Below are 8,556 nucleotides of genomic sequence, written 5' to 3' on the forward strand. Positions count from 1 at the left end.
TTACTTTTTTTTTTTGGCTGTGCAGCACAGCTTGCGGGATCTTAGTTCCGCGACCAGGGATCGAACCCGGGCCCAAGGAGGTGAAAGCATGGTGTCCTAACCACTGGACCGTCAGGGAATTCCCTATGAGGGCTTAATTTTAAAGGCATTCTAAATGTCTGGCACATTAATGAGTTCTGTACGAATGCTTGTTACATAAACGGATAACTCACAGAGGGAAATGTTTGGGGGAAAGACAGGATCTTTTCTGGGTATGCACTGAGTGCCAGGAGCCTATGGGACATTGCAATGAGGTCCCTGAAAAACAGATTTGGAACTCTGGAGCAAGGACTAGACAAGAGATAGATTTTATGAGTGGGAGTTGCCTCCAGAGGAATGGATGAAATTGCTTAGAAATACTGTGCAAATAAGAAGAGGGCAAGGACGGTAACGTGACAGACAACATCTCATGGAGGGCTGAGGCAGGGACTCCAGAGAAGTCGACCAAGAGGGGCTGTCTACAGAGGATGAGCGCTAGGAACTGGGGTATCAAAGAACCAGGGATGCTACAGAGGTAAAGGGAGATAATGGTCTCTGGGTCAGAAAAGTGAAGGCTCATGTTTCAAGAGCTGAAGCTGGAGGTAAGAAGGCAAAAAAGACCTAAACGACGGAGGATGGGGGCAATTCCCTTGTGGTCCAGAGATTAGGACTCTGCGCTTTCACTGCCGAGGGCTCGGGTTCAATCCCTGGTAGGGGAACTAAGATCCCACAAGCCCCACAGCGCAGACAAAAAAATGAAAAACAAAAGATGGGAGGGTGGGCACAAAAATACCTAGAACAGATTCAGGAGGATGTCATTAGTAATATGCTCACCAGGTGGCGCCAAAGACCCTCCGTGGCGATTAACACGGGCCTTAGCACTCCTGCCCCTTAGGCGAGCCTCGCGGCGGCTGCATTCAAACCTGACAGTCAGCCAGGTGGCATTCCTTTAGTCAAGGAACCATCAAACTTCCACTACTGGAAAGCTCTGAGGGATACACACACACACACACACACACACACACCTCTGCTCTTCCTTTGGTATGTGAAGATAAAATAAGAACTTTCAGAGAATAGTCCCATCCATTTTATTTCCTACATAGTTTTCAAATCCACCCACGTCTTTTCATTATGGAACTTTTCTTAGTTCCATTCCAAACCACTATGCTCAGTTGCTGGGACCCACCACCGCCGATGCTTTCTAAAGTGTCACTCTGCATTCATTCTCAATGCCCCGCTAACCCAGTGTGACTCTTCCCACTGCAATTTCTTCCAAGTAGGTATGTCTTCTAGCTTCCCACCAGACCACAGTACTGGAATTCTTAGTGTAGCAGTTCCTGGAGCCAGATTGCTGGGTTCAAATCCCAGTTCCAGCACTCACTGGCTGTGTTGCGATTTTGGGCAAATTCCTTCACTCTCTGCCTCAGGTCTTCAACTGTTACATGGAGATAATTACCTCAGGGACTTTCCTGGTGGCGCAGTGGTTAAGAATCCGCTTGCCAATGCAGGGGACACGGGTTTGATCCCCGGTCCGGGAAGATCCCACATGCGGTGAAGCAACTAAGCCCGCCCACCTAGAGTTGGTGCTCCGTACAAGAGAAGCCACCGCAATGAGAAGCCGGCCCACCGCAACGAAGAGTAGCCCCCGCTCACTGCAACTAGAGAAAGCCTGTGCGCAGCAACGAAGACCCAATGCAGCCAAAAATAACAAATAATTAAAAGACTTACCTCAAAGGACCATAATGAGGACCAAATGAGTTTACAGTTTGTTTTTAGTACACTGCTTGGTACACAGTAAGTGCTCAATAGATGAGAGCTATTATTAAAAGTCTTCAGGATGAAAATTCAAATTCTTACTGTGGCCTAAGTGACCTCCTTGATCTAGCTTTTCCCAACTTTCTGGCTTTATCTGGAAGCACGCATCCTTTTCTGCTGCCTCAGCACCACCTGCTCTCAGACAGTTACCATCACTGTTTTTTTTTCTTTTTCAGTCAAATTTTATTAAAAAAAAAAAAAGCAGCAGATAAACATTACAATTCAAGAACCTAATCTAAATATGCACTTGACGATGAAGCACATCTGAGTATGGAGTGAAAAATGTTTTTTCCAAAAAACCATCAAACGTATCATCTCCAAATACCCAAATAATAAATCACTTCTGCAGGCCGTCTATTGAGTGGAATCATAAACAAAGAACAGAAGATTTATTGCTGTGAAAACAAATCTGTAGTACAGTAGTATGAATCTTGGGTATTAAACATAACCAGTTGAATCAAGTTAGAAGTTGAAAATCTATTAAGAAATTTGTGTGTGAGAGAAAGTCTATAAGCCAGCTGACCCAAGAGCAACTGAGATATCAAACTTGTTCAGTGAAACCAGACATTATTTTAAATCTCCATTTTTTGAAGGCAATTAAAAATTACAATTCCAACAGCCCACAAACCAAATTTAAAAAACAACTGTAGAAAGCAATTAAAACTACGTTCAAGGAGCCACTTTTTCAGCTCAATTTCAGCACCCCAAGGGAAAAAAAAGCATCCATGACTATCACAGATGAAACAGAATGAAATGTCATTGGAATCAGTTATTTTCCCCCACTGAGGTATAAAATCTATATAGAAATTTGATACTATACTATAACAAATTGTACTTCTCATAGTTCTGTTTTAATTTCCTTTAAACCCTGTTTAATATAGTTTTTTAAATTGTTGTAAAAATGTTTTCATGATTCTGAATCTGGTTCCAGTTCTTTTTCATTTATTTTTATATCAATATTTAATATACTGGCTACCAGTTCTAATCAGAACAAAAAATCTTGGACATCTCTTCATTATAACGGCACATTCAGCAGAAATGACTGATGTGCAAGCAAACCATAAAAGGTGCTGCTCTCTGGAAAGCACATTTCTTAGATTGTTTCAGTCTGAATATTCTTTACAATGATTCTTGATGAAAGACTCTTAATCTTGTAAACATCAGTGTGCACAATCTCGCTACTACGTAGTTTCACGTCCTTGGACAGGAAGGCTGGTTCACAGCTAGTGAAAGAGAGAGCAGTTTAAGTTTTAATGGCTGATAAACCTTACATCCTGCAGGAGGAAAGCACTTTTCCTTTTTTGCTACTTGAGAATGTGGCAGAAATGTATGCTGAGGTAGCCCAGTCAATCCTTATTTTTTTCTTTTTTTGTAAATTTGGTCTCAGAATATTTCTGGAAGGGTTACATTTCAAAGAAGCCACTGCTGGGACCGGCTTCCATTGCAGTCTCTAATGCAGGGCACCTGGCTGTCCTCTTCTATGGCTTTATCCAGGCACTGATTACTGTTCACATGCTGCAGGGTTAGTTTCACCGGATCATACTCCCAAAGTTGGTTGCCTTTTAGGTGGTGGCATGTGAGCATTGTGACTGGGCCATTAAGTTTGGAGACATCCAAGCAAAGGTCATCTGTTCTAATTTCTTTGTTGGCAGTGTAAGAGAAAACCTGATTACCTCCCATACCGTGACAGCTAAAAATTCCAACTTTTTCATTCTCTTTTCTAGCCATGTTATCTAGACACTGATTTGTTTCCACATTTCGTATCTCTCCCAAAGAGAAATAGTGACGTGGAATCTGAGAATCGGGATAAATATTCTCTAGGTACCAAGAGAAAGGTCTGCTTTGGAGTTTGTGTCTTAGACCAAGTCTTGATGATATATCTCCATAATCTACCTTTGTAACACCTGGAGAAATTATATAGAAGAAATTCTTGAATTCATCCATCCACACTTCTGCAAGTCGTCTGTTATTTTTATTGATAATCTGCCCTGTGCCTCCTGGAAACGTGTAGGGTGTAGCTTTCCGAAACACATGTCCAACATGTGAGCAAGTAACAATCTCCAAAGTTCCTCCACACTGCCAAATCCTAAAGGAAATTTCTAGGTTTTCTCCTCCCCAAATATCCATTCCAGCATCATATGTTCCAATTTCCTGAAAGTAATCTCTGTCTATTGAAAAAAGGCCTCCTGCCATTGTAGGTGTTCTCACAGGAAGAGTTCGATCACCTTTCCTTCTGTCCATTTCTCTTTGGGGAACAGGATACCAGCGAAAGTTGAGCTTCCAGTCGAATCCACCATAGTTCCTGCCATGTACTCAAAAGTATCATCACTGATCACATCAATGATAGGACAGACCACTGTCTTCCTGTCACGTTTGATCCTGGCTAAGAGAGGCTCCAGCCACCCCACTGTACATTCACAGTGAGCATCTAAAAAGGTGATCACTTGGCCTTTAGACACTGCAGCTCCTTTTAACCTAGCTCTGATCAATCCAGAACGTTGCTCCATTCGAATTACGTGAACTGTACTTTTAATTTTTTCACATAACTCTCTAGAGGTCTTTTCAAAAAGTCTCTTTCGGGCTTCCTTGGTGGTGCAGTGGTTGAGAGTCCGCCTGCCGATGCAGGGGAAACGGGTTTGTGCCCCAGTTCGGGAAGATCCCACATGCCGCGGAGCGGCTGGGCCCGTGAGCCATGGCCGCTGAGCCTGCGCGTCCGGAGCCTGTGCTCCACAACGGGAGAGGCCACAACAGTGAGAGGCCCGAGTACCGAAAAAAAAAAAAAAGTCTCTTTCACTGGCATCATCTACTAGAACAATTTCTTCTAGCATGTGTCTTGGTGAGCGATTAATGACACTATGGACAGTTCGCAGAAGTGTGCTCCAAGCCTCATTATGGAAAACAATCACCACACTTGTGGTAGGAAGATTATCTGCATACACCTTTGTTTTACACCCTTCTAACCTAACATCTGGTAAAGATCTGTTGAGTGCAATCATCTCACCTGGCATTAAATTGAACTGATTGATTTTAAACATCTCTTTTGTCTTTTCTTGATCCTCTTTAGGAATGGCGACTGTTTTCCCCATTTCTCCAGGACCTTCATGAGGCTTTTGTACTGGCTCTAGAACATCCCCAGCAGGAAGTCCTCTCTCTTTTTTTTCATCACATTTGTTGCATTCACTGAAGTAAAGCAGCAGGAACATATCCAAGAGTACCCAAATCAAGGAGGTGGCTAGGACCACCTTGCAATATGCAAATTTTCTCATGGCACTTTAAATCAAATGCAAAATTAAAAAAAAAATATATATATATAAATATACAAAGATCATGAAAATTATTCCAATCCAGTTTCATCAGAAATCACGTTCATAACCCCAAAGTGGTTTTTCAAATGAATTCATATCCCAAATCCTCATGTCCCACATCTCCTCGGTCCGCGCGCGGCGGCGGGAGCGGCGGCGGGCGCTCCTCGGGGCCGGCCCGGGCGGTCGCGGTGCGGTCCCGCGGGCCGCAGCGCGGGCGCTCCTCTCGGGCCGCCGTCCGCCGCGCCTTTCTTTTTTTTGAGTCATGCTGCACGGCTTGCAGGATCTCAGTTCCCTGACCAGTTATTGAACCAGGCCACGGCAGTGGAAGGCCGGAATCCTAACCGCTAGACCACCAGGGAACGATCACTTTCTTCTGCTGGCAGTGCTCACTCCCGCCCTCCCTGACGCAAACACTACTCATCCTTCCCAGATATATCTGAACAGTTCTCAGAAATCTCTCAGATCAGAACCCTCCTAAATTCTTTACAGATCTTTGCATATTGCACTGCTAAAACTTATAATTTTTATTAAAAACTGTGATCTGTTGTCTAATGTCACCCCTTTTCCTGCTCCCAGAATGTAAACTATGGGGACAGCAAGACCTGCTTGTGGGATTCTGCAGAGTTTGAACTAGGGTGACGATCCAGGAAAGGGGAAAGAAGCAAAGACGGAGATCATGGAATCATCATATATCAGTTCCATCTACCATTCCCAGTCCCCTTCATGGCTCTCTGGGAGTCCTTTTCTCTTTGATCAGCGAGTCCTCCCCTGTGTTATTCTTGGCAAGCCTCAGAGAGTAACTCCAACCAGCTTTGGTTCTTGTCCTGGGAGCCCCTCAGGGAAGCAGGGCTTTTCAGTCAGGATAGTGCTGAGAGAATCCAAGAGCAAGGCTGGCCGGGCTTGGACTGGGGTGCACACATTTGGGTGCAATTAGAAAGAATCATCTGGAAGACTGTCATGCCTTCATTTAGAGCAAATCAGCCCAGTAACTGCACCACGAGCTAACTGCACTGATAAAGCAAGATTCAAAGACAAGGCAAGGGCCTTGTCTTTATCTTCACTGCCACACCTCCTGACTGAGCAGTTTGACGTCTAGATCAATGGTGTTTATTGAAAAATAAGACAATCATAGGAACTCTGAATAAATGATTACTATGGAAACATTAAAGGGGAGCAAATGGCAAGAGGTAGCAAAAAAAAAAGAGGCAGTGGAACCCATACTTACAAGAGCTGGAAAGAGCATGGGAGGTAATACTGCCCACGGTAGGATTCCATAATTGTTCCTTCTGGTTGTGCTGGGGACTGTGCTTGTTACTTTGGAAGACAATAATTCCAACCAAAATGGGGATCAGACTCCTGAAACTATTACAATGCCTCAAGGAGAGGATGGGATAGAGCTAAGGTTTTGACCAGTAAATTCGACTAAGGGAAAAAGTAAATCAAAGGGCTAAATGGCAACCTCAAGGGTCAGGAACCAGGGAAAGAACTCTTCACCAACAGACTTACCATCAGGAAATCCATGAACGTTTGTAAGCTGTCTAGTGAGGTGGTAAAGAGGGAGGTGTAAACCAGGTCCAGAGCCACTCTTGCCCAGTCTCAGCCTGCTCTGCAGTCAAGGGAATAAGCCAGGCCACCTACTTTTACAGCACTTAGACTGTTCTGGATTCAGTCTATAGGGAATATTAAATTGCCTCCACAGGTACAATGTCAGAAACCCACCTTTTGAAAGTTGAAGTCTTTATTTTCCCAAACCACAATTTTAAAATACTTAAATGACGTGAACAGAAGGGGATGCAGCCACAGTCTTCCAAGATTGTATGCCTGGTCTCCTCCCCAAACTAATCTCACACCTTAAAGGCCCATTTAAATGAGATATAGTGTTAGATTGACACACATCTATTTGAAATCAACATTTATCCCTTTGGACTTAAATAAATCCTATCCCACACCCACAACTATTAAGTACTACTGAACTTTCCAAATCCTTTCCATCACTTTTCTCTAGATGAACAGAGCTCAAAGGGAGTTGAAGAGTTCACTCACTGAGATCTACAATTAAGTGGGCTGAAAAGCCCAATCAGGGGGCTCCTCCCCTTTAAAAAACTAAGGGCCTTGCAAAATGGTAACAAGTGATTCCCAGCCCTGCTTGGGTATTACCATCTCTTTGAGCTTTAGCGTTGCCTGGGCCTCAACTTAAGAATTCAGGGAATTCCCTGGTAGTCCAGTGGTTAGGACTCTGCACTTCCACTGCAGGTCTGGGTTCAAGCCCTGGTTGGGAAACTAATATCACACAAGTCGCGGGGTATGGCCAAAAAAGGATTCAGACAGAAACCCGTTACAAGCTTTTAGCAGCTCTGGAGTCCAAGTATGCAACAAGGGTTGAGTCACTGCTAGAGCCCAATTTATTGCTACCTCCAAAATCATCACTACCATCTCCACCATATTCCACTTTCCACCTGTTTCCAGCAACATTACAGCAGAATAAACCATTAGGTTTACATTCCCAGCCTTCCATTTAAAAATTCAGGTTTTCTACTACGGCACATTATTTTAAACCGTCCCCTTTTGTAGGGTGTAAAGCCCCCCAAATTCCAGAAACCAGACATCTCATACTTCTCAACTATAGAGCCCTTCTGTCTATACAGCACGAGAAGGGGTTGGACTTGTGGAAATTTTTTTTTTTGCGGTACGCGGGCCTCTCACTGCCGTGGTCTCTCCCGCTGCGGAGCACAAGCTCTGGACGCGCAGGCTCACAGACCCAGCTGCTCCGCGGCCATGTGTGATCTTCCCGGACCGGGGCACGAACCTGTGTCCCCTGCGTCGGCAGATGGACCCTCAACCACTGCACCACCAGGGAAGCCCTGGAAATGAGTTCTTGTGATTTCATTTTGGTAAGGATCACTGGAATTCTCTGAACTGGCATTGTATTAAATACCAACTTTGCAAAGCTATGTACATGTGCAACTTGAGGCCAAAGCAGCAAATTATAAAAGTAGGCACAACTGCCTTTTTAAGGCAGATGCCCAATGCAAGAAGTACCTATTGTTGGCTACCTCCCATCCCTTTCACATCTTGCTAAGTGTCCAGGAAACAACCCACATATCCGGCACGAGAGGAAAACTTGAGCCTATTCCAAATCTTGAGTTTGAAACTCTTGGTTAAGATATGAATGAGCCAGAGAATTTTGTTTTCTTCATCTAAAACCAGAGCAAATTGCAAACTTTAAGGTTATTTTGGGGGATTCACTTTACAAAGGGAAGATGCACTTCTATCAACTACAGCAACAGCCTACTGGCTTACTTAAAACAGGATGGTCCTTTTTCCTCATCTCAGAGTACTTTCTTCAAAATCTCAATTGTATCACATTCATTTTGAAGCACTAGAAAAAGAAATGTCATTAAAGTAATAAACTCAAAAC

General features: G+C 43.9%; 1 pseudogene; it reads right to left on the reverse strand.

Moving 5' to 3' along the window:
* Nucleotides 1–1,478: 1,478 nt before the first annotated feature.
* Nucleotides 1,479–4,376, reverse strand: LOC111178667 (polypeptide N-acetylgalactosaminyltransferase 1 pseudogene; annotated as a pseudogene).
* Nucleotides 4,377–8,556: the final 4,180 nt, after the last annotated feature.

This window comes from Delphinapterus leucas, chromosome 10, assembly GCF_059928025.1.
Source record: "Delphinapterus leucas isolate spDelLeu-1000000601 "Yukka" chromosome 10, BTC_Dleu_Yukka2, whole genome shotgun sequence".
Classification (NCBI taxonomy): domain Eukaryota; kingdom Metazoa; phylum Chordata; class Mammalia; order Artiodactyla; family Monodontidae; genus Delphinapterus; species Delphinapterus leucas.